This window comes from Mus caroli, unplaced genomic scaffold (genome assembly GCF_978045245.1).
Source record: "Mus caroli unplaced genomic scaffold, Mus_caroli_1 scaffold_6, whole genome shotgun sequence".
Taxonomy (NCBI): Eukaryota; Metazoa; Chordata; class Mammalia; order Rodentia; family Muridae; genus Mus; species Mus caroli.
Genome location: NW_028227261.1, coordinates 12,679,332 through 12,707,085, shown reverse-complemented (window position 1 = coordinate 12,707,085; position 27,754 = coordinate 12,679,332). Strand labels below are relative to the sequence as shown.

The 27,754-nt window shown below is 40.6% G+C and overlaps 1 pseudogene; it reads left to right on the top strand.

Annotated features, from left to right (window-relative positions):
• The first annotated feature begins 17,750 nt into the window (after nucleotides 1–17,750).
• LOC110293450 (arylacetamide deacetylase-like 4 family member 1 pseudogene) lies at nucleotides 17,751–18,537 on the top strand (annotated as a pseudogene).
• The last annotated feature ends 9,217 nt before the right edge of the window (nucleotides 18,538–27,754 follow it).

Genomic DNA, 27,754 nt, shown 5'->3' with positions numbered 1-27,754 from the left:
AAATAAATGAGGTAGCTACCAAAGCCTGGAAGGCATTGCCGAACAAAGGCGCAGTCTCAGGCAATCATATGAAAATTTTGCAGGGCCCCACAGAACCATTCTCAGACTTTGTAGCACACCTCATTGAGGCAGCTAGTAGAATTTTTGGAGACCCTGATACAGCTATGCCTTTAGTCAAACAGCTAGTATATGAGCAATGCACTAAGGAATGCAGAGCAACCATTGCACCCTATAAACATAAAGGTTTAGAAGTATGGATGAAGGTTTGCAGAGAACTAGGGGGCCCATTAACCAATGCAGGCCTGGCGGCAGCTGTAGTACAATTGAGTAGATCTAATAATGATACTTGTTATAAGTGTGGCCAAAGAGGACATTTTAGAAGAAACTGCCCTGAAAATGAAAAGCGGGCTGTGTTAGATAAACCTAGACAGCTAGGCTTATGCCATAAATGTAGGAAGGGAAAACATTGGGCTAATGAATGCAGATCTACAAAGGATATAGAAGGCCGACCAAAAGCAGGATATGGTGGCACCAGGCCAAAAAACGGACAACGAGGCCCACGTCCCCAGGGCCCTCAAATATATGGGGCTCTTCAGAAAGACCAGAAGAAACGTTGGCCGTCTCTCTCTCATCCTAGAGACCACAGAGAGCCACTACTGGCTCTGCAGGATTGGACCTCCACTCCACCACTGGACTCGTAGTAACCCCACAGATGGGGAACAGCCCATAGATACAGATTTTATTTTTTTTAATTTTTTTTTGATTTTTAATATTTTTATTACATATTTTCCTCAATTACATTTCCAATGCTTACCCAAAAGTCCCCCATAGCGCCCTCCACTTCCCTACCCACCCATTCCCATTCTTTTGGCCCTGGCATTCCCCTATATTGGGGCATATAAAGTTTGCAAGTCCAATGGGCCTCTCTTTCCATTGATGGCCGACTAGGCCATCTTTCGATACATATGCAGCTAGAGACAAGAGCTCCGGGGTTCTGGTTAGTACATCATGTTGTTCCAACAATAGGGTTGCAGATCCCTTTAGCTCCTTGGGTACTTTCTCTAGCTTCTCCATTGGGAGCCCTGTGATACATCCAATAGCTGACTGTGAACATCCACTCCTGTGTTTGCTAGGCCCCGGCATAGTCTCACAAGAGACAGCTATATTTGGGTCCTTTCAGCAAAATCTTGCTAGTGTATGCAATGGTGTCAGTGTTTAGAAGCTGATTATGGGATGGATCCCTGGATACGGCAGTCTCTAAATGGTCCATCCTTTCATCACAGCTACGAACTTTGTCTCTGTAACTCCTTCCCTGGGTGTTTTGTTCCCAATTCTAAGAAGGTGCACAGTGTCCACACTTTGGTCTTCATTCTTCTTGAGTTTCATGCGTTTAGCAAATTGTATCTTATATCTTGGGTATCCTAAGTTTTGGGCTAATATCCACTTATCAGTGAATACATATTGTGTGAGTTCTTTTATGATTGTGTTACTTCACTCAAGATGATGCCCTCCAGGTCCATCCATTTGGCTAGGAATTTCATAAATTCATTCTTTTTAATAGCTGAGTAGTACTCCATTGTGTAAATGTACCATAATTTCTGTATCCATTCCTCTGTTGAGGGACATCTGGGTTCTTTCCAGCTTCTGGCTATTATAAATAGGGCTGCTATGAACATAGTGGAGCATGTGTCCTTTTTACCGGTTGGGACATCTTCTGGATATATGCCCAGGAGAGGTATTGCTGGATCCTCCGGTAGTACTATGTCCAATTTTCTGAGGAACCGCCAGACTGATTTCCAGAGTGGTTGTACAAGCTTGCAATCCCACCAACAATGGAGGAGTGTTCCTCTTTCTCCACATCCTCGCCAGCATCTGCTGTCACCTGAATTTTTGATCTTAGCCATTCTGACTGGTGTGAGGTGGAATCTCAGGGTTGTTTTGATTTGCATTTCCCTGATGATTAAGGATGTTGAACATTTTTTCAGGTGTTTCTCTGCCATTCGGTATTCCTCAGGTGAGAATTCTTTGTTCATTTCTGAGCCCCATTGTTTAATGGGGTTATTTGACTTTCTGGAGTCCACCTTCTTGAGTTCTTTATATATGTTGGATATTAGTCCCTTATCTGATTTAGGATAGGTGAAGATCCTTTCCCAATCTGTTGGTGGTTTTTTTGTCTTATTGATGGTGTCTTTAGCCTTGCAGAAGCTTTGTAGTTTCATGAGGTCCCACTTGTCAATTCTCGATCTTACAGCACAAGCCATTACTGTTCTATTCAGGAATTTTTCCCCTGTGCCCATATCTTCAAGGCTTTTCCCCACTTTCTCCTCTATAAGTTTCAGTGTCTCTGGTTTTATGTGAAGTTCCTTGATCCACTTAGACTTGACCTTAGTACAAGGAGATAGGAATGGATCGATTCGCATTCTTCTACATGTTAACAACCAGTTGTGCCAGCACCATTTGTTGAAAATGCTGTCTTTCTTCCACTGGATGTTTTTAGCTCCCTTGTCGAAGATCAAGTGACCATAGGTGTGTGGGTTCATTTCTGGGTCTTCAATTCTATTCCATTGGTCTATTTGTCTGTCACTATACCAGTACCATGCAGTTTTTATCACAATTGCTCTGTAGTAGAGCTTTAGGTCCGGCATGGTGATTCCACCAGAGGTTCTTTTATCCTTGAGAAGAGTTTTTGCTATCCTAGGTTTTTTGTTATTCCAGATGAATTTGCAGATTGCACTTTCTTTTTTTTTTTTTATTTTTAATTTTATTTATTTATTTATTTTTTAATATTTTTATTACATATTTTCCTCAATTACGTTTCCAATGCTATCCCAAAAGTCCCCCATAGCGCCCCCCCACTTCCCTATCCACCCATTCCCATTCTTTTGGCCCTGGCATTCCCCTATATTGGGGCATATAAAGTTTGCAAGTCCAATGGGCCTCTCTTTCCATTGATGGCCGACTAGGCCATCTTTCGATACATATGCAGCTAGAGACAAGAGCTCCGGGGTTCTGGTTAGTACATCATGTTGTTCCAACAATAGGGTTGCAGATCCCTTTAGCTCCTTGGGTACTTACTCTAGCTTCTCCATTGGGAGCCCTGTGATACATCCAATAGCTGACTGTGAACATCCACTCCTGTGTTTGCTAGGCCCCAGCATCGTCTCACAAGAGACAGCTATATTTGGATCCTTTCAGCAAAATCTTGCTAGTGTATGCAATGGTGTCAGCGTTTAGAAGTTTTTTTTTGGGATGGATCCCTGGATACGGCAGTCTCTAAATGGTCCATCCTTTCATCACCGCTACGAACTTTGTCTCTGTAACTCCTTCCCTGGGTGTTTTGTTCCCAATTCTAAGAAGGGGCACAGTGTCCACACTTTGGTCTTCATTCTTCTTGAGTTTCATGCGTTTAGCAAATTGTATCTTAAATCTTGGGTATCCTAAGTTTTGGGCTAATATCCACTTATCAGTGAATACATATTGTGTGAGTTCTTTTGTGATTGTGTTACTTCACTCAAGATGATGCCCTCCAGGTCCATCCATTTGGCTAGGAATTTCATAAATTCATTCTTTTTAATAGCTGAGTAGTACTCCATTGTGTAAATGTACTATAATTTCTGTATCCATTCCTCTGTTGAGGGACATCTGGGTTCTTTCCAGCTTCTGGCTATTATAAATAGGGCTGCTATGAACATAGTGGAACATGTGTCCTTTTTACCGGTTGGGACATCTTCTGGATATATGCCCAGGAGAGGTATTGCTGGATCCTCCGGTAGTACTATGTCCAATTTTCTGAGGAACCGCCAGACTGATTTCCAGAGTGGTTGTACAAGCTTGCAATCCCACCAACAATGGAGGAGTGTTCCTCTTTCTCCACATCCTCGCCAGCAACTGCTGTCACCTGAATTTTTGATCTTAGCCATTCTGACTGGTGTGAGGTGGAATCTCAGGGTTGTTTTGATTTGCATTTCCCTGATGATTAAGGATGTTGAACATTTTTTCAGGTGTTTCTCTGCCATTCGGTATTCCTCAGGTAAGAATTCTTTGTTCAGTTCTGAGCCCCATTTTTTAATGGGGTTATTTGACTTTCTGGAGTCCACCTTCTTGAGTTCTTTATATATATTGGATATTAGTCCCTTATCTGATTTAGGATAGGTAAAGATCCTTTCCCAATCTGTTGGTGGTTTTTTTTGTCTTATTGATGGTGTCTTTAGCCTTGCAGAAGCTTTGTATTTTCATGAGGTCCCACTTGTCAATTCTCGATCTTACAGCACAAGCCATTACTGTTCTATTCAGGAATTTTTCCCCTGTGCCCATATCTTCAAGGCTTTTCCCCACTTTCTCCTCTATAAGTTTCAGTGTCTCTGGTTTTATGTGAAGTTCCTTGATCCACTTAGACTTGACCTTAGTACAAGGAGATAGGAATGGATCGATTCGCATTCTTCTACATGTTAACAACCAGTTGTGCCAGCACCATTTGTTGAAAATGCTGTCTTTCTTCCACTGGATGTTTTTAGCTCCCTTGTCGAAGATCAAGTGACCATAGGTGTGTGGGTTCATTTCTGGGTCTTCAATTCTATTCCATTGGTCTATTTGTCTGTCACTATACCAGTACCATGCAGTTTTTATCACAATTGCTCTGTAGTAGAGCTTTAGGTCCGGCATGGTGATTCCACCAGAGGTTCTTTTATCCTTGAGAAGAGTTTTTGCTATCCTAGGTTTTTTGTTATTCAAGATGAATTTGCAGATTGCACTTTCTAATTCGTTGAAGAATTGAGTTGGAATTTTGATGGGGATTGCATTGAATCTGTAGATTGCTTTTGGCAAGATAGCCATTTTTACAATGTTGATCCTGCCCATCCATGAGCATGGGAGATCTTTCCATCTTCTGAGATCTTCTATAATTTCTTTCTTCAGAGACTTGAAGTTTTTATTATACAGATCTTTCACTTCCTTAGTTAGAGTCACGCCAAGATATTTTATATTATTTGTGACTATTGAGAAGGGTGTTGTTTCCCTAATTTCTTTCTCAGCCTGTTTATTCTTTGTGTAGAGAAAGGCCATTGATTTGTTTGAGTTAATTTTATATCCAGCTACTTCACCGAAGCTGTTTATCAGGCTTAGGAGTTCTCTGGTGGAATTTTTAGGGTCACTTATATATACTATCATATCATCTGCAAAAAGTGATATTTTGACTTCATCTTTTCCAATTTGTATCCCTTTGATCTCCTTTTGTTGTCGAATTGCTCTGGCTAGGACTTCAAGTACAATGTTGAATAGGTATGGAGAAAGTGGACAGCCTTGTCTAGTCCCTGATTTTAGAGGGATTGCTTCAAGCTTCTCACCATTTACTTTGATGTTGGCTACTGGTTTGCTGTAGATTGCTTTTATCATGTTTAGGTATGGGCCTTGAATTCCTGATCTTTCCAAGACTTTTATCATGAATGGGTGTTGGATCTTGTCAAATGCTTTTTCCGCATCTAACGAGATGACCATGTGGTTTTTGTCTTTGAGTTTGTTTATATACTGGATTACGTTGATGGATTTCCGTATATTGAACCATCCCTGCATCCCTGGGATGAAACCTACTTGGTCAGGATGGATGATTGTTTTGATGTGTTCTTGGATTCGGTTAGCAAGAACTTTATTGAGGATTTTTGCATCAATATTCATAAGGGATATTGGTCTGAAGTTTTCTATCTTTGTTGGGTCTTTTTGTGGTTTAGGTATCAGAGTAATTGTGGCTTCATAGAATGAGTTGGGTAGAGTACCTTCTGTTTCTATTTTGTGGAATAGTTTGTGAAGAACTGGGATTAGATCTTCTTTGAAGGTCTGATAGAACTCTGCACTAAACCCATCTGGTCCTGGGCTTTTTTTTAGTTGGGAGACTATTATTGACTGCTTCTATTTCTTTGGGGGATATAGGGCTGTTTAGATCATTAACCTGATCTTGATTCAACTTTGGTACCTGGTATCTGTCTAGGAACTTCTCCATTTCATCCAGGTTGTCCAGTTTTGTTGAGTATAGCCTTTGGTAGAAGGATCTGATGGTGTTTTGGATGTCTTCAGGATCTGTTGTTATGTCTCCTTTTTCATTTCTGATTTTGTTAATTAGGATGCTTTCCCTGTGCTCTCTAGTGAGTCTGGCTAAGGGTTTATCTATCTTGTTGATTTTCTCAAAGAACCAGCTCCTTGATTGGTTGATTCTTTGAATAGTTTTTCTTGTTTCCACTTGGTTGATTTCACCCCTGAGTTTGATTATTTCCTGCCGTCTACTCCTCTTGGGTGAATTTGCTTCCTTTTGTTCTAGTGCTTTTAGGTGTGTTGTCAAGCTGCTAATGTGTGCTCTCTCTTGTTTCCTTTTGGAGGCACTCAGAGCTATGAGTTTTCCTCTTAGAAATGCTTTCATTGCGTCCCATAAGTTTGGGTATGTTGTGGCTTCATTTTCTTTTTTTTTTTTTTGATTTTTAATATTTTTATTACATATTTTCCTCAATTACATTTCCAATGCTATCCCAAAAGTCCCCCATAGCACCCCCCACTTCCCTACCCACCCATTCCCATTCTTTTGGCCCTGGCATTCCGCTATATTGGGGCATATAAAGTTTGCAAGTCCAATGGGCCTCTCTTTCCATTGATGGCCGATAGGCCATCTTTCGATACATATGCAGCTAGAGACAAGAGCTCCGGGGTTCTGGTTAGTACATCATGTTGTTCCAACAATAGGGTTGCAGATACCTTTAGCTCCTTGGGTACTTTCTCTAGCTTCTCCATTGGGAGCCCTGTGATACATCCAATAGCTGACTGTGAACATCCACTCCTGTGTTTGCTAGGCCCCGGCATAGTCTCACAAGAGACAGCTATATTTGGGTCCTTTCAGCAAAATCTTGCTAGTGTATGCAATGGTGTCAGCGTTTAGAAGCTGATTATGGGATGGATCCCTGGATACGGCAGTCTCTAAATGGTCCATCCTTTCATCACAGCTACGAACTTTGTCTCTGTAACTCCTTCCCTGGGTGTTTTGTTCCCAATTCTAAGAAGGTGCACAGTGTCCACACTTTGGTCTTCATTCTTCTTGAGTTTCATGCGTTTAGCAAATTGTATCTTATATCTTGGGTATCCTAAGTTTTGGGCTAATATCCACTTATCAGTGAATACATATTGTGTGAGTTCTTTTATGATTGTGTTACTTCACTCAAGATGATGCCCTCCAGGTCCATCCATTTGGCTAGGAATTTCATAAATTCATTCTTTTTAATAGCTGAGTAGTACTCCATTGTGTAAATGTACCATAATTTCTGTATCCATTCCTCTGTTGAGGGACATCTGGGTTCTTTCCAGCTTCTGGCTATTATAAATAGGGCTGCTATGAACATAGTGGAGCATGTGTCCTTTTTACCGGTTGGGACATCTTCTGGATATATGCCCAGGAGAGGTATTGCTGGATCCTCCGGTAGTACTATGTCCAATTTTCTGAGGAACCGCCAGACTGATTTCCAGAGTGGTTGTACAAGCTTGCAATCCCACCAACAATGGAGGAGTGTTCCTCTTTCTCCACATCCTCGCCAGCATCTGCTGTCACCTGAATTTTTGATCTTAGCCATTCTGACTGGTGTGAGGTGGAATCTCAGGGTTGTTTTGATTTGCATTTCCCTGATGATTAAGGATGTTGAACATTTTTTCAGGTGTTTCTCTGCCATTCGGTATTCCTCAGGTAAGAATTCTTTGTTCAGTTCTGAGCCCCATTTTTTAATGGGGTTATTTGACTTTCTGGAGTCCACCTTCTTGAGTTCTTTATATATATTGGATATTAGTCCCTTATCTGATTTAGGATAGGTGAAGATCCTTTCCCAATCTGTTGGTGGTTTTTTTGTCTTATTGATGGTGTCTTTAGCCTTGCAGAAGCTTTGTAGTTTCATGAGGTCCCACTTGTCAATTCTCGATCTTACAGCACAAGCCATTACTGTTCTATTCAGGAATTTTTCCCCTGTGCCCATATCTTCAAGGCTTTTCCCCACTTTCTCCTCTATAAGTTTCAGTGTCTCTGGTTTTATGTGAAGTTCCTTGATCCACTTAGACTTGACCTTAGTACAAGGAGATAGGAATGGATCGATTCGTAACAACCAGTTGTGCCAGCACCATTTGTTGAAAATGCTGTCTTTCTTCCACTGGATGTTTTTAGCTCCCTTGTCGAAGATCAAGTGACCATAGGTGTGTGGGTTCATTTATGGGTCTTCAATTCTATTCCATTGGTCTATTTGTCTGTCACTATACCAGTACCATGCAGTTTTTATCACAATTGCTCTGTAGTAGAGCTTTAGGTCCGGCATGGTGATTCCACCAGAGGTTCTTTTATCCTTGAGAAGAGTTTTTGCTATCCTAGGTTTTTTGTTATTCAAGATGAATTTGCAGATTGCACTTTCTAATTCGTTGAAGAATTGAGTTGGAATTTTGATGGGGATTGCATTGAATCTGTAGATTGCTTTTGGCAAGATAGCCATTTTTACAATGTTGATCCTGCCCATCCATGAGCATGGGAGATCTTTCCATCTTCTGAGATCTTCTATAATTTCTTTCTTCAGAGACTTGAAGTTTTTATTATACAGATCTTTCACTTCCTTAGTTAGAGTCACGCCAAGATATTTTATATTATTTGTGACTATTGAGAAGGGTGTTGTTTCCCTAATTTCTTTCTCAGCCTGTTTATTCTTTGTGTAGAGAAAGGCCATTGATTTGTTTGAGTTAATTTTATATCCAGCTACTTCACCGAAGCTGTTTATCAGGTTTAGGAGTTCTCTGGTGGAATTTTTAGGGTCACTTATATATACTATCATATCATCTGCAAAAAGTGATATTTTGACTTCATCTTTTCCAATTTGTATCCCTTTGATCTCCTTTTGTTGTCGAATTGCTCTGGCTAGGACTTCAAGTACAATGTTGAATAGGTATGGAGAAAGTGGACAGCCTTGTCTAGTCCCTGATTTTAGAGGGATTGCTTCAAGCTTCTCACCATTTACTTTGATGTTGGCTACTGGTTTGCTGTAGATTGCTTTTATCATGTTTAGGTATGGGCCTTGAATTCCTGATCTTTCCAAGACTTTTATCATGAATGGGTGTTGGATCTTGTCAAATGCTTTTTCCGCATCTAACGAGATGACCATGTGGTTTTTGTCTTTGAGTTTGTTTATATACTGGATTACGTTGATGGATTTCCGTATATTGAACCATCCCTGCATCCCTGGGATGAAACCTACTTGGTCAGGATGGATGATTGTTTTGATGTGTTCTTGGATTCGGTTAGCAAGAACTTTATTGAGGATTTTTGCATCAATATTCATAAGGGATATTGGTCTGAAGTTTTCTATCTTTGTTGGGTCTTTCTGTGGTTTAGGTATCAGAGTAATTGTGGCTTCATAGAATGAGTTGGGTAGAGTACCTTCTGTTTCTATTTTGTGGAATAGTTTGTGAAGAACTGGGATTAGATCTTCTTTGAAGGTCTGATAGAACTCTGCACTAAACCTATCTGGTCCTGGGCTTTTTTTAGTTGGGACTATTAATGACTGCTTCTATTTCTTTGGGGGATATAGGGCTGTTTAAATCATTAACCTGATCTTGATTCAACTTTGGTACCTGGTATCTGTCTAGGAACTTCTCCATTTCATCCAGGTTCTCCAGTTTTGTTGAGTATAGCCTTTGGTAGAAGGATCTGATGGTGTTTGGATGTCTTCAGGATCTGTTGTTATGTCTCCTTTTTCATTTCTGATTTTGTTAATTAGGATGCTTTCACTGTGCCCTCTAGTGAGTCTGGCTAAGCGTTTATCTATCTTGTTGATTTTCTCAAAGAACCAGCTCCTTGATTGTTTGATTCTTTGAATAGTTTTTCTTGTTTCCACTTGGTTGATTTCACCCCTGAGTTTGATTATTTCCTGCTGTCTACTCCTCTTGGGTGAATTTGCTTCCTTTTGTTCTAGTGCTTTTAGGTGTGTTGTCAAGCTGCTAATGTGTGCTCTCTCTAGTTTCCTTTTGGAGGCACTCAGAGCTATGAGTTTTCCTCTTAGAAATGCTTTCATTGCGTCCCATAAGTTTGGGTATGTTGTGGCTTCATTTTCATTGAACTCTAAAAAGTCCTTAATTTCTTTCTTTATTCCTTCCTTGACCAAGGTATCATTGAGAAGAGTGTTGTTCAGTTTCCACGTGAAGGTTGGCTTTCTATTATTCATTTTGTTATTGAAGATCAGCTTTAGTCCATGGTGATCTGATAGGATGCATGGGACAATTTCAATATTTTTGTATCTGTTGAGGCCTGTTTTGTGACCAATTATGTGGTCAATTTTGGAGAAGGTGCCATGAGGTGCTGAGAAGAAGGTATATCCTTTTGTTTTAGGATAGAATGTTCTGTATATATCTGCCAGATCCATTTGATTCATAATTTCTCTTAGTTTCTCTGTGTCCCTGTTTAGTTTCTGTTTCCATGATCTGTCCATTGGTGAAAGTGGTGTGTTGAAGTCTCCCACTATTATTGTATGAGGTGCAATGTGTGCTTTGAGATTTACTAAAGTTTCTTTAATGAATGTGGCTGCCTTTGTATTTGGAGCATAGATATTCAGGATTGATAGTTCCTCTTGGAGGATTTTACCTTTGATGAGTATGAAGTGTCCCTTCCTGTCTTTTTTAATGACTTTGGGTTGGAAGTCAATCTTATCAGATATTAGAATGGCTACTCCAGCTTGTTTCTTCATACCATTTGCTTGGAAAATTGTTTTCCAGCCTTTCATTCTGAGGTAGTGTCTATCTTTTTCTCTGAGATGAGTTTCCTGTAAGCAGCAAAATGTTGGGTCTTGTTTGTGTAGCCAGTTTGTTAGTCTATGTCTTTTTATCGGGGAGTTGAGTCCATTGATATTAAGAGATATTAAGGAAAAGTAATTGTTGTTTCCTGTTATTTTTGTTGTTAAAGTTGGCATTCTGTTCTTGTGGCTGTCTTCTTTTAGGTTTGTTGAGGGATTACCTTCTTGTTGTTTCTCGGGCGTGGTTCCTGTCCTTGTATTGTTTTTTTTTTTTTTTCTGTTATTATCCTTTGAAGGGCTGGATTCGTGGAGAGATAATGTGTGAATTTGGTTTTGTCGTGGAATACTTTGGTTTCTCCATCTATGTTAATTGAGAGTTTGGCTGGGTATAGTAGCCTGGGCTAGAGTTTGTGTTCTTTTACTGTCAGTATAACATCCGTCCAGGATCTTCTGGCTTTCATAGTCTCTGGTGAGAAATCTGGTGTAATTCTGATAGGCTTGCCTTTATATGTTACTTGGCCTTTTTCTCTTACTGCTTTTAGTATTCTGTCTTTATTTAGAGCATTTGTTGTAAGCAGTCTCAGGTCCCGCGTGATTGGACTGGAGCAGAAGCTGTGTTCCACTCACCAGCAGTCCCAAAATCCTGTGGCGGGGGTCGTGGGTAGCTGGCAGGTGTCAGGCAACCCTGCGCTCTAGCTACCCCGGCGCTGATCCGGCCGGATGAGGCCTGTGGCCCTACTCAGGCCGGTTTCTGCTTCCCTAACTAATGCAGTCTCAGGTCCCGCGCGCAATTGGATTTAGATACAGATTTTAAAGCCCCCCTTCCTAAAGATACTGTAGGACTATTGCTTGGCCGCTCATCTTCTGCTTTAAAAGGATTACAGATAACCCCTGGAGTGATTGATCCTGACTATACTGGAGTTGTAAAGTTTTTGGTAGCCTCCCCTGCTGGCATCTCAGCTATCTCCCCAGGAGATAGAATTGCTCAATTGTTGCTATTACCCAGTTTACATAAATATTTCCCAGCAAATAATAAAATAAGAGGAGAGAGCAGACTAGGTTCTACAGGTTCTCGGTTCACTTTCTTATCAATGGAATTAGGAGATCGCCCCATGTTAACTTTAGAGGTTGAAGGACGATCTTTTTTAGGATTATTAGACACTGGTGCAGATCGCAGTATTATCTCCACTCATGATTGGCCGTCAAAGTGGCCCTTGCAGACATCATCTCAAAGCCTGCGTGGTCTGGGTTATGAGACTGCCCCTCTTATTAGTACTAAGGAATTGACGTGGAAAAATGAGGAAGGTACGTCGGGAAAATTCCTCCCCCTACATTGTGGATATTCCTGTGACCCTATGGGGCAGGGATGTCTTAACCAAGATGGATCTTAGATTAACTAATGAGTATTCCCCACAAGCCCAAGAAATTATGTCTAGTATGGGCTATATTCCAGGTAAAGGATTGGGAAAGTCATTACAAGGCAGTACTATGCCAGTACCAACCAAGTTTAAACTAGATAAAAAAGGACTGGGTTTTTCCTAGGGGCCGTTGAGGGCAGTATACCCATTACTTGGAAAACAGAGGAACCTGTATGGGTTCCTCAATGGCCTCTTTCCTCTGAAAAATTGGCAGCAGCCAGGGAATTAAAAAGGGAACAATTGGAATTAGGACATATTAAACCCTCCCAGTCACCATGGAATACCCCTGTATTTGTAATCAAGAAAAAATCAGGTAAATGGAGACTTTTACATGATCTTAGAGCTATTAATAATCAAATGCAAATTATGGGCCCAATACAAAGAGGCCTGCCCCTGCTCTCTAGCCTGCCTGCTGATTGGCCTATAATAATAATTGATATTAAGGATTGTTTTTTTTTTTTCTATTCCCCTTGTGTGATATCGAGCGCTTTGCCTTTACTCTCCCTTCTGTAAATAACGAAGAGCCTGATAAATGGTATCAATGGGTCGTTTTACCTCAAGGCATGGCCAATAGTCCTACTATGTGTCAACTTTTTGTAGGAGAAGCCTTACAGTCTGTCCGTGATGCATTTCCAAAATTGAGGATAGTGCATTATATGGATGATATCCTCCTTGCTTCTAATAATAAAGAAAGTTTAGATAAAGCTTATATAGAATTAGTAAAAGAATTAGAAAAGAAACAATTGTTTGTAGCACCTGATAAAGTTCAAATGGGAAAATTAGGAGAATTCTTGGGCACCCGAGTTAGTCCACATTCCATCACACCTCAAAAGGTGGAATTGCGCAAAGATCATTTAAAAACATTAAATGATTTCCAGAAATTGTTAAGTGATATAAATTGGATACGCCCATATATGAGGCTACCCAATTCTGAATTAACTCCACTCTTTGATATGCTGAAAGGTGACCCTCAATTGTCATACACCCGTGCCCTTACTCCTGAGGCCCGAATTGCCTTAGGAAAGGTAGAGAGGTGCTTACAAAAAGCTAAATTATGTAGATGGAAAGAAGGAGAGGACATACATTTGTGTGTCCTGAAGACGTTTCACCAACCAACTAGAGTATTGTGGCAATCAGGTACACTATTGTGGATTTATCCTCATGTGTCTCCTAATAAAACTCTTGAATATTATCCCAGTGCTGTAGCCCATTTAGCAATCTTTGGCATTAAGTCATGCATTCAACATTTTGGAGCCCCCCCTCAAAAAATTATTACACCATATAATTCTAACCAATTACAGACCCTGAGCTCTTTAGCTGATGAATGGGCTCTGTTGTAGTTATGATGGGGAATTAGATAATCATTATCCTAAAGATCCTTTATTACAATTTTTTACTGAACATCCAGTGATTTTTCCAAAGGTTACAGCATCTAAGCCCATACCAGGTGCATTGGATATTTATACAGATGGTTCTAAAGCAGGTGTTGGTGCTTATGTGGTTAATTCTCAAAACCCTGTTTTATTTCAATATGATCCTGTCACCCTGCAACTAGTTAAATGTAAAATCGTATTAGAAGTATTTAAGAGGTTTGAAATTTCCTTTAATTTAGTGTCTGATTCAGCATATGTAGTGAATGCATTAAAAACATTGGAAGTTGCAGGACCCATCAAATCTACCAGCCCTGTATGTGCCATTTTGTTAGAATTACAAAACTTGAGTTGGAATAGGAAAAGTAAATTTTTTTATTCAGCATATTCGGGCTCATTCTACTCTGCCAGGCCCTATGACTGAAAGGAATGCCCTGGTAGATGCAAGTACTCGTATGGAATTTATTTTTCATATTACTCCATTAGAGCTTGCAAAAGGTTTTCATCAATTGTATCATGTCCCCACTGCCACATTGCAGCAAAAATTTAATATTTCCCGGGCTTCAGCCCAGACTGTTGTATTGCAATGCCCACAGTGCATGCAGTTTCATCACCCTCGCCATGTTGGGATTAACCCTCGTGCATTGATCCCTCTAAAAATATGGCAAATGGATGTTACACATGTTCCAGCTTTTGGAAAACTAAAATATGTCCATGTTTCTATTGACACCTGTTCAGGTATCATGTATGCCTCCCCTATGTCTGGTGAAAAAATCCACAATGTTATTAGCCATTGCTTAGATGCATGGGCAGCTTGGGGAAAACCAGCTAATTTTAAAACTGATAATGGACCTGCATATACATCAACATCCTTCCAAGTCTTCTGTGAAACTATGCAAGTTAGTCATACCACTGGCCTTCCCTATAACCCACAAGGCCAAGGTATTGTGGAAAGAGCACATCGCACCTTGAAAGAACTGTTACAAAAACAAAAATAGGGAATTGCCTATGGACGAGCACCCAAAGAACAATTATCTTTAGCTTTATTTACCTTAAATTTTTAATTTTGGATGATCATGGTCGCTTGGCTGCAGACAGGCATGCCATGACCTCGCCTGTAATTCAACATGATGTAAAATGGAAAGATGTCTTAACTGGTAAATGGTATGGCCCAGATTCTGTTATTTTGAGATCTAGGGGAGCTGTTTGTGTTTTTCCACAGGATAAAGAACATCCGGTTTGGGTACCAGAAAGGCTGAAACGAAAATTGCTTATCTTAAAGGAAATTGGTCAGCCAGGCAGAGCAGCTGTCCAGAAAGTTGCTCCTCCAGATTGCCAAACTCAATGGCACTCGACTCAACCCTGTCACCCTGGGAGACTTCACCTCCTGGATCACCAATGCCTTCTCCTTTTTAAAGGAGTGGGCAGGAATGTTGGCCTGGGGAGCAGTGGTCCTCCTGGGGTGTGTCTTCTGCATCTGGCCATTGTGTCGACTAAAAAGAGAGCATGCTCAGCATAAAGCAGTGGTCTACCAAGCTTTGTTGGCAATTGAAGATGGCACATCTCCTAATATTTGGCTGGTCTCTTTAAAAAATTAAGAGCCCTAGGTCATTTGGCAAATGTAGTCACACAGATCCACGGTATCCAGAGACGGGCAACTTTCCTCGTGCACAGACCAACCTAACACAAGGGGCCTGGAGGCGATAGGGTAACCTTATGACAGGTACGGCTGTGATGCTAAAGGATCGACCTAAGACAGGAGCTGTGACCGATGGACAGATTTGCCCAGGCCTAGACCAGCCTCATTTTATTAAACAAAAAAGAGGGAGATATAGGAAGCCAACTCTAGGATGGTGCCGGTTTCTGGTGTGCCTTTGTGGTAAACAACACCATTGCGCAGGCGCTAGTCCGAATCTGGCGCCAACCCTTCCCGAGCGGGTGCATGCAAATTAGGTGCCAGAAGACTGACCAATCCCAGGAGGCCACGGAGCCTTCTCCTGTGCTGGGGTGCATATAAGCAGTGCTCCCTGGGTGCCCGGGGTCCCCCGTAGCAGCATCGAGGCATTCCTGCAATAAAGGCTGTTAAGAAGAATCTGCAAAAATGGGAATGGGTGGGTAGGGAAGTTGGGGGGAGGGTATGGGGGACTTTTGGGATAGCATTGGAAATGAAATTGAGGAAAATACGTAATAAAAAATATTAAAAATAATTTAAAAAAAGAGAGAAAAATCCGACCGTGTTGTGTCTTCCTTGCCAGCCGAGGTGGGCACAACAGAAGTCAAAGCAAATAAGATGAGAATCATTCTCTAGTGATTAAAGTTGAGAGTCATATCGATGCCATTGTTTCAGTTTAATGGTGAATATCAATGTCCAGGCATATTTTCCAGAGTAATGGGTATGAATGACTCATTTCTCTTTTCTTTCTTCCAATTCCTTCTCTTCTCCTCCCATCCCTTCCACTCGCAGCCACTACCTTATCCGGTCTGTCCCACAATGATGTCAATCCCATTCATTATACTTAACTCTAGAGGCTGGTACCACTATGCCTGTCCCCTCTACTCCATACCCCAGTAATGGTATCACAGTTTTGTTTTACCACTTTGGGCTGATTTAGAGGGATCTGTGGAGATTCAGCTTGAAAATTGCCATTGCTTTTCTTCAGCCTTTCCTGTGCTCCTCAGTGACCTCTCTGAATGCTCACCTGTGTCTCATCCTGTCTTAGTCAGGGTTTCTATTCCTGCACAAACATCATGACTAAGGAGCAAGTTGGGGAGGAAAGGGTTTATGCAGCTTACACTTCCATGTGGCTGTTTATCACCAAAGGAAGTCAGGACTGGAATTCAAGCAGGTCAGGAAGCAGGAGCTGATGTAGAGGTCATAGAGGGATGTTCCTTACTGGCTTGCTTCCCCTGGCTTGTTCAGCCTTCTCTCTTATAGAAACCAAGGCTACCAGCCCAGGGATGGTCTCACCTACAAGGGGCCCTTCCCCCTTGATCACTAATTGAGAAAATGCCTTATAGCTGTATCTCATGGAGGCATTTCCTCAACTGAAGCTCTTTTCTCTATGATAACTCCAGCTTTTGTCAAATTAACACAAAACCAGCCAGTACATACCCTTAGGTTGTTTTGTTAAATTCCCACCACTGCCCTATGTTATGACACATTTGTGGTTTGGGATAGACTCCTACCATCTTGGCTATCATTTTTACTCTTCAAAAATTAATTCATGGGCGAATGAATGAGAAATTGGTGAATGAACTAGTAGGTGTATAGTTGGGTGGGTGGATGCATGTCCAAATTTTCTCATGAGAGCAATTTCTCCTCTTTCTGGCTTTTAAAGATCACTTACTGCCACCTGGTGGTAGAAATATCCATGGTAGTTCTATAGCTGGAGGTGTTGTCATGGTGTCCTTTCTCAATCACAAACTATGACTGTGTCCCATCTATGGAACACACCTATGTCCAAGTGTATTCCCCTGCACCAAAAACCATTAACAATAGCACATAACCCAAGCCACCAATTCCTGTGGAGAGTAAGAGCACTGATGGCTCAACAGCTATTTACTGTCCACACACTTAGCTTCAGACCCTCTCCAGGTTCAGGGAATACACTGGAGAACAAGAAGACCCAATCCCTGATTTATGAACTGTCTAAATGCCTGATTTATGAACCTATGTGTCAAGGGAGGGAGCTGAATAGTGAATAAGAACACAAACAAAGAGTTGGTTTCAGATGTGGGTAACATGCAGAATAAACCACAAACACACACACACACACACACACACACACACACACAGCAAAACTCTTAACCAAGACCAACTTGAGGCTATGAAAAGGAATGAAAGACCTCAGGGTAATAGAGGAGGGATCGAAGCTGGGCAGCTCACAAGGTCTAGAGTCCAGGTCAGGGCTAGTAGAGATCTTTCCCTTGGCTACATTTAAACTCCTGGAGCCTATAGCTCTTAGGTTACATGATTTTGCCTTATCATCTCTGAATTACCAGGGGAATCTAAATAGAGAATCCCAGCTGTTTTGACTCAGAGAAAATTCTTTAGATTCACATAAGGAAAAAAAATGGTGGATTAACTATTCTTGCTTCTTTAGTCATTTCAGGAAGTAATCCAATTCAGTCTTACATGCATGTTTAAATGGAAATCACCCACCTCTACACGTATCAGCATAATGTCTTTTCTCTTTCTCTTCAAGTACAGAATGTTTCCCGACTACTATTACCCTTTTGCTGCTCAGAACTGTCTAAATGCCTCAGTCCATTTCCCAAAGTTACTGAAAGCCTGACCCCTCTAAGGATGTGGTCTGTGGAGAAAGCATCTGAGGATTAGCTACAGATATCATAATCCAGACCTTATTGGGCAGATCAGATCTTCCCACAGATCTGGGCCCAAGTCCTGGTTTATCCAGTCCTTCAGGCAATCAATTTCTAGTTACTATCACATCTACAGAACCAACATGACCCACTCCTCACCAAAGACTTCCCGTTGACCTGCCTTTTTAGGTATCTAATCATTGACATCTCCTAGAGAGATGTCATATTGTCAGGAGCTTATATTTCCCTATATACCTGGGTAAAATACAAGAAGTGGATTGGCTCTGACAATAATCCCAAAAGGTTCATGAACAAAATCAGCTACCTGGGTTTCTTGGACCTTTTAACAAGGCCTATCTAGAATTCAAACACTTTTTGGATCTAGGAATTTTACCCCATGTAACAGATAATGGGATCATTGCCCAACTTCCAGAGGCATAGTTAGTGAGCATGCACTGGGACATTTTCTGAGATGACAACTTGCTCTACAATAAGCATTTAGAAGACCAGGTAGCCCCGTTGATCTGGTATAATATGGAGGATGGCTTTCATGGATGCATGGTTTTATTTCATGAGAAGAGTTTAGAGAAACCTTGTTGCTGGAGAATAATAAATGTCATTGTGAATTTCACAAAGGGAATTTGAAGGGTGATGATGTCTGGAAATGTGTGGTAGAACTCTTGCTTGCCACACATGAAGCTCTGGTATAAATGTCTAGCACTGCAGATTGAGAGAGCAAGAGATACAGACACACATATACATACACACAGAGAAAGAGAGAGGGAGGGAGGGAGGGAGAGAGAGAGAGAGAGAGAGAGAGAGAGAGAGAGAGAGAGAGAGAGAGAGAGAGAGAGAGAGAGAGAGGTGGACAGTCAGGTAGGTGATAGATTAGATAGATGATAGATAGATAGATAGATAGATAGATAGATAGATAGATAGATAGATAGTGTAAGGAAGGCTTCTGCCCCAACTACAAATTTAAATGACTTGTAGTTTTCATGAAAGAAAATGTTGAGTTGGTACATGGCCCAGGGGAAAGGATAAGAGGGAAATAAATGTCTACTGACTGAAGGCTTGCAGCCCTAACTGTGTAGACTGATGCATCTACATGGTGGACTGTTCTCTACCAATCCTGTTCATAGAGTGAATATGAAAAAAGGAAGAAAATGCTGTTCCATTTTCTTAAATTTTAACTTATGTTCTAAATGAATAAATATGAATTGTCAGAATGCCAATAGTGAAGTCTGTGTGTTCCATTAAAAACCATCCTGGGCCATACTCCTGCTAAATGAGGCTCTGCCTCTTCATTCATGAGGTCAAGGTTACTGGTGACAGGCCCACTCACTTGGGTTCAGAGGAGCACCCCCCTCAATTTGGCTACCCTTGGGACTGGTGATTGATTGCATATTAAAAAGACATTTTCAGGGTTCCCGGATCCCTCTGAGACTAGTCTGTGAAGGTGAGAGTGTGGACTACAGAAGCTAATAGCTTCGGAGCCAGGCAGAAGTGACACAGCTTCTGGGGCAGAACCCGTTTTGGGCTCCAGACAACTGGGCACCTTCCCTGCCAGAGGAGAGGTATCCAACCCACCTGGGAGGGCTTTGCTGGAGCACCTGGGGGAGCCATCTTGGTTCCTGGATCCCTCTGAGACTAGTCTGCACATGTGAGAGTGCCTACTACAGAAGCTACACAACTTCTGGGACAGGCCAAGTTTCAGGCCTTCATCTTCTGCCAGGAGGCAGGTCCAAATGCCAAATATCTGTGCACCTTCCATGCAAGAGGAGAGATTGCCTGCAGAGAGTGCTCTGACCACTGAAACTCAGGAGAGAGCTAGTCTCCCAGATCTGCTGATAGAGGCTAACAGAATCATGAGAGGAACAAGCTCTAACCAGAGACAACTATAACAACTAACTCCACAGATTACCAGATGGTAAAAGGCAAATGTAAGAATCTTACTAACAGAAGCCAAGACCACTCACCATGATCAGAACCCAGCACTCCCACTTCAACCAGTCCTGGGCACCTCAACACACCCGGAAAGCTAGACCTGGATTTAAAAGCATATCTTATGATGATGGTAGAGGACATCAAGAAGGACTTTAATAACTCACTTAAAAATACAGGAGAACACTGCTGAAGAGTTCCAAGTACTTAAAGAAAAACAGGAAAACACAACCAAACAGATAGAAGTCCTTAAAGAAAAACAGGAAAACATATCCAAACAGGTGACAGAAATGAACAAAACCATAAAAAGGGAAGTAGACACAATAAAGAAAACTGAAAGTGAGGCAATGCTGGAGATAGAACCCCTAGGAAAGAAATCTGGAAACATAGATGCAAGCATCAGCAACAAAATACAAGAGATGGAAGAGAGAATCTCAGGTGCAGAAGATTCCATAGAGAACATGGGCACAACAATCAAAGAAAATACAAAATGCAAAAAGATCCTAACTCAAAACATCCAGGAAATCCAGGACACAATGAGAAGACCAAACCATAATAGGAGTAGATGAGAATGAAGATTTTTCAACTCAAAGGACCGGCAAATATCTTCAACAAAATTATAGAAGAAAACTTCCCAAACCTAAAGAAAGAGATGCCCATGAACATACAAGAAGCCTACAGAACTCTAAATAGACTGGACCAAAAAAAGAAATTCCTTCTGACACATAACAATCAGAACAACAAATGCACTAAATAAAGACAGAATATTAAAAACAGTAAGGGAAAAAGGTCAAGTAACATATAACGGCAGGCCTATCAGAATTACACCAGACTTTTCACCAGAGACTATGAAAGCCAGAAGAACCTGGACAGATGTTATACAGTCACTAAGAGAACACAATTGCCAGCCCAGGCTACTGTACAAAGCCAAACTTTCAATTACCATAGATGGAGAAACCTAAGTATTCCACGACAAAACCAAATTCGCACATTATCTTTCCACGAATCCAGCCCTTCAAGTGATAATAAGAGAAAAAAAAAAAAACAATACAAGGACGGAAACTACACCCTAGAAAAAGCAAGAAAGTAATCCTTCAACAAACCTAAAAGAAGACAGCCACAAGAACAGAATGACACCTCTAAATCCAAAAATAATAGGAAGCAACAATTACTTTTCTTAATATCTCTTAATATCAATGGACTCAATTCCCCAATAAAAAGACATAGACTAACAGACTGGCTACACAAACAGGACCCAACATTTTGCTACTTACAGGAAACCCATCTCAGGGAAAAGACAGACACTACCTCAAAATGAAAGGCTGGAAAACAATTTTCCAATCAAATGGTCAGAAAAAACAAGCTGGAGTAGCCATTCTAATATCAAATAAAATTGACTTCCAACCTAAAGTTATCAAAAAAGACAAGGAGGGGCACTTCATGCTCATCAAAGGTAAAATCTTCCAAGAGGAACTCTTAATTCTGAATATCTGTGCTCCAAATGCAAGGGCAACCACATTCATTAAAGAAACTTTAGTAAAGCTCAAAGCACACATTGCACCTCACACAATAATAGTGGGAGATTTCAACACACCACTTTCATCAATGGACAGATCTTGGAAACAGAAACTAAACAGGGACACAGTGAAACTAACAGAAGTTATGAAACAAATGGATTTAACATATATCTACAGAACATTTTCTCCTAAAACAAAAGGATTTACCTTCTTCTCAGCACGTCATGGTACCTTCTCCAAAACTGACCATATAATTGGTCACAAAACAGGCCTCAACAGATGCAAAATTATTGAAATTGTCCCATACATCCTATCAGATTACCATGGACTAAAGCTGATCTTCAACAACAAAATAAATAATACAAAGCCAACATTCATGTGGAAACTAAAGAACACTCTTCTCAATGATACCTTGGTCAAGGAAGGAATAAAGAAAGAAATTAATGACTTTTTAGAGTTTAATGAAAATGAAGCCACAACATACCCAAACTTATGGGACACAATCAAAGCATTTCTAAGAGGAAAACTCAGAGCTCTGAGTGCATCTAAGAAGAAACTAGAGAGAATACATACTAGCAGCTTGACAACAGACCTAAAAGCTCTAGAACAAAAGGAAGCAAATTCACCTGAGAGGAGTAGACAGCAGGAAATAATCAAACTCAGGGGCAAAATCAACCAAGTGTAAACAAGAAGAACTATTCAAAGAATCAACCAAACGAGGAGCTGGTTCTATGAGAAAATCAACAAGATAGATAAACCCTTAGCCAGACTCACTAGAGGGCACAGGGACAGCATCCTAACTAGAAAAATCAGAAATGAAAAGGGAGACATAACAACAGATCCTGAAGAAATCCAAAACACCATCAGATCCTTCTACAAAAGAATATACTCAACAAAACTGGAAAACCTGGATGAAATGGACAAATTTCTAGACAGATACCAGGTACCAAAGTTAAAACAGGATCAGGTTAATGATCTAAACAATCCTATATCCCCTAAAGAAATAGAAGCAGTCATTAATAGTCTCCCAACCAAAAAAAGCCCAGGACCAGATGGGTTTAGTGCAGAGTTCTATCAGACCTTCTAAGAAGATCTATTTCCAGTTTTTCACAAACTATTCCACAAAATAGAAGCAGTAGGTACTCTACCCAATTCATTTTATGAAGCCCTTATTACTCTGATACCTAAACCACAGAAAAACCCAACAAAGATAGAGAACTTCAGACAAATTTCCCTTATGAATATCGATGCAAAAATACTCATAAAATTCTCACTACCTGAATCCAAGAACACATTAAAACAATCATCTATCCTGACCAAGTAGGTTTCATTCCAGGGATGCAGGGATGGCTTAATATATGGAAATCCATCAACTTAATCCACTATATAAACAAACTCAAAAACAAAAACCACATGATCATCTCATTGGATGCTGAGAAAGCATTTCACAAAATCCAACACCCATTCATGATAAAAGTCTTTGAAAGATCAGGTATTTGAGACCCATACCTAAATACGATTAAAGCAATCTACAGCAAACCAGTAGCCAACATCAAAGTAAAAATCATGAGAAACTTGAAGCAATCCCACTAAAATAAGGGACTAGACAAAGGTGCCCACTTTCTCCCTACCTATTCAACATACTACTTGAAGTCCTAGCCAGAGCAATTCGACAACAAAAGGAGATCAAGAGGATACAAATTGGAAAGGACGATGTCAAAATATCACTTTTCACAGATGATATAATACTACATATAAGTGAACCTAAAAATTCCACCAGAGAACTCCTAAACCTGATAAACAGCTTCAGTGAAGTAGATGTATATAAAATTAACTGAAGCAAATAAATGGCCTTTCTCTACACAAAGAATAAACAGGCTGAGAAAGAAATTAGGGAATCAACACCCTTCACAATAGTCACAAATAATATAAAATACCTTGGTGTGACTCTAACTAGGGAAGTGAAAGATCTGTATGATAAAAACTTCAAGTCTCTGAAGAAAGAAATTAAAGAAGATCTCAGCAGATGGAAAGATCTCCCATGCTCATGGATTGGCAGGATCAATATAGTAAAAATGGCTATCTTGCCAAAAGCAATCTACAGATTCAATGCAATCCCCATCAAAATTTCAACTCAATTCTTCAACGAGAAATGGCAATCTGCAAATTCATCTGGAATAACAAAAAACCTAGGATAGCAAAAACTCTTCTCAAGGATAAAAGAACCTCTGGTGGAATCACCATGCCTGACCTAAAGCTTTACTACAGAGCAATTGTGATAAAAACTACATGGTACTGGTATAGCGACAGACAAGTAGACCAATGGAATAGAGTTGAAGACCCAGAAATGAACCCACACACCTATGGTCATTTGATCTTTGATAAGGGAGCTAAAAGCATCCATTGAAAAAAAGATAGTATTTTCAACAAATGGTGCTGGCACAACTGGCAGTTAACATGTAGAAGAATGTGAATTTATCCATTCCTATCTCCTTGTACTAAGGTCAAATCTAAGTGGATCAAGGAACTCCACATAAAACTAGAGACAGTGAAACTTATAGAGGAGAAAGTCGGGAAAAGCCCCCAAGATATGGGCACAGGGGGAAAATTCCTGAATAGAACAGCAATGGCTTGTGCTTAAGATCGAGAATCAACAAATGTACCTCATAATATTGTAAAGCTTTTGTAAGGCCAAAGACACCGTCAATAAGACAAAAAGGCCACTAACCGATTGGGAAAGGATCTTTACCTATCCTAAATCAGATAGGGGACTAATATCCAATATATATAAAGAACTCTAGAAAGTGGACTCCAGAAAATCAAATAACCCCATTAAAAATGGGGCTCAGAGCTAAACAAAGAATTCTCACCTGAGGAATAATGAATGGCTGAGAAGCACCCGAAAAATGTTCAGCATCCTTAATCATCAGGATAATGCAAATCAAAACAACTCTGAGATTCCACCTCACACCAGTCAGAATGGCTAAGATAAAAAATTCAGGTGACAGCAGATGCTGGCAAGGATGTGGAGAAAGAGGAACACTCCTCCATTGTTGATGGGATTGCAAGCTTGTATAACCACTCTGGAAATAAGTCTGGTGGTTCCTCAGAAATTTGGACATAGTACTACTGGAGGGTCCCGCAATACCTCTCCTGGGCATATATCCAGAAGATGTTCCAACTGGTAAGAAGAACACATGCTCCACTATGTTCATAGCAGCCTTATTTAGAATAGCCAGAAGCTGGAAAAAACCCAGATGCCCCTCAACATAGGAATGGATACAGAAAATGTCATACATTTACACAATGGAGCATTACTCAGCTATTAAAAAGAATGAATGCGTTAAATTTCTGAGCAAATAGATGGACCTGGAGGGCATCATCTTGAGTGAGGTAAACCAATCACAAAATAACTCACATGATATGTACTCACTGATAAGTGGATATTAGCCCAGAAACTTAGAATACCCAAGATACAAGATACAATTTGCAAAACACATGAAACTCAAGAAGATGGAAGACCAAAGTGTGTACACTTTGCCCCTTTTTTATATTGGGAACAAAACACCCCTGGAAGGAGTTACAGAGACAAAGTTTGGAGCTGAGACAAAAGGATGGACCATCTAGAGACTGCCACACCTTGGGATCCATTCCATAATCAGCCTCCAAATACTGACCCCATTGCATACACTAGCAAGGTTTAGCTGAAAGGACCATGATATACTTGTTTTTTGTGAGGCTATGCCGGGGCCTAGCAAACACAGAAGTGGATGCTCACAGTCAGCTTTTGGATGGATCACAGGGCCCCCAATGGAGGAACTAGAGAAAGTACTCAAGGACCTAAAGGGGCCTGCAACGCTATAGGTGGAACTACAATATGAACTAACCAGTACCCCCTGGAGCTCATGTCTCTAGCCGCATATGCTCAAAAGATGGCCTTGTTGGATATCATTGGTAAGAGAGGCCCCTTGGTCTTGCAAACTTTATATGCCTCAGTACACAGGAAGCCAGGTCCAAGAAGTGGGAGTGGGTGGATAGGGGATTGGGGGAGGAGGGTATGGGGGGACTTTTGGGATAGCATTGGAAATGTAAATGAAGAAAATACCTAATAAATAAAAAAAGACAATTTCAGTAAAAAACAGGCAGAAAACAGAGAGGAAGGGAACTAGAAAGAAAAGGTGAGCTATAGGGAGTTTTTCCTGGGCTCAAGTTCTTAAACAGACATCCAAAATCAGGTCTCAGGCTATCAAATGGTAGTCCGAACCAAGGTTGTTCTGGGAACCTCTGGAGGCCATATGGAATATGAAATGTTTTTTCTTATTGATTTACTTTTATGCATGTTTTCCTGTGTGTATGCATATGCATTGGATCCCCTAAAACTGTAGGTAAGGATGGCTATGAACTGACTGACACATAGGTGCTGGAAACTGAACTCCGGTGCTCTGTAAGAACAGATAATGCTCTTAACTGCTTAGCCATCTCCCTCTTCTTCCTAAAAATAAATAAATAAATAAATAAATAAATAAATAAATAAAATGGCATGCATATTCATATCCCATATGGTCTCCAGACCATTTCAAGAAATGCATTTTCAAGTTCAGCCACATATTGAATTCAAGGCCAGCCTAGTCTGTTTCCTGGTCTCCAAAGGAAACCTTTTTCTTACTTTGAGACATGATCACACTATGTAGTTCTGGATAGCCTTACAATTGCAGAGACTCTCCTCCCTCTACATCCTGCATGTTAGGAATAATAGTGTGCCCTATGCAAGTGTCTGAAAATGAAGTAACATGTTAGCTTTCTCTAGTGATCATATAGCAACCTTGACCTCATGAATGAAGAGGCAGAGCCTCATTTAGCAGGAGTATGGCCCAGGATGGTTTTTATGGAACACACAGACTTCACTATTGACATTCTGACTGTTCACATTTATTGATTTAGAACATAAGTTAAAATTTAAGAAAATGGAACAGCATTTTTTTTCTTCTTTCACTTCTAGTTATTAGAAAAATCTTTGCCCTACCCTCGTCAACACAGCTCTTTCTTATCACAGGAAAGGGAAGAACTTCTCTCCATGCTGGAGGTAGCCCAGTAGTTTATGTATGGCCTGTCTTTTCTATGCACCAATAGAAGCTCCAAGTCCCACTGCTTCCCAGATGCAATGAACTAATGAAACAGGAGCTGCATACCTTTCACTTTTACCCAAACACAGCTTTTCTGAGACCAATACTAGTAATCACTGTTCATGCTATTGTGACAACATATCCTAGAAATCAACTAACAGAAGCAGAGATGTAGTTTGGAATAGCTAACTAAAGGAAACAAATATAGTTTGGAACAAAGTTTCAGAAGTTCCCATTCATCATGGCTAGGAGGGTGTGCAGAACTAGCACATCATATGGAAGACAAGAAGCAGTGAGAGAAAATGCCTAACACAGGCTTCCTCCTGTTCCACTTCCAGTATAATTTTTAGGATGTTGCCACATACATTCAAAGTGCCAGTGTATGGAAAAACAGAGAGGAGCAGTGGGGATGTAGGCATAGTGTCTGAGTATAAGGCCCAGTGTCTTTCTTTCTCATGCTCCTTGTGGTACACAGTGCAGTTTGTCTCATAAAAATATCACCTCTTCACATTAAAGCTTTAAGCTGCCTTCCTTCCTTGTCTCTGTGTAGTTTCCTTCTTTCTCTCTCTCTTATAAAGGTACCCATCCTTGCATGTGTTCCTCTCCATCTCCATCAGTGCCATCATATTTCGTGATCCTTACACTAACCTAGCTTTATCACACACACACACACACACACACACACACACACACACACACACACACTGACCATTACCTGAATGATGGCCACCTGCTATATAGGTGATATATCTTTTGAGGGCAAGCATCAGCATTCTGCCAATGGCCAACATACACGCCCATTCATGTGTACTTGGTACCTAAAAATATGCTTAGTGTAACATAAGTGCTTCTTTATCTACGTCTCAAGACAACCACAAATATGCTATTCCTCTCTTCCCTTCTCTACCCCACCAGCAAGGAGTACTAATGCCAGAAGATGAATAATGTGGAAGGACTAACTTCTTATTGTTTATACTAGGGATGAACCTAAGCCTCTAGTGGGTTATCACATACTTTACAAAGACCCTGTACTATAATCCTCTGAGTCCTTTAATAGGTGGCATATTAATGACTATTATGAATTTTTTTGAGCCACTGGATTAGAAGATTCTTGCAGTGAACAAACAGTCCCAAGAGGAAGGGAAAACCCATATCAGAGCATGAAATGTGCTCTAGCATCAAAAATCCAACAAAGGAAATGGCTATGGATTTGAGCATTGGATTTTTCATTTTACCTTTTTAAAAGTGTGCTCAGTGCTATGAAGATGGTTCAGTTCG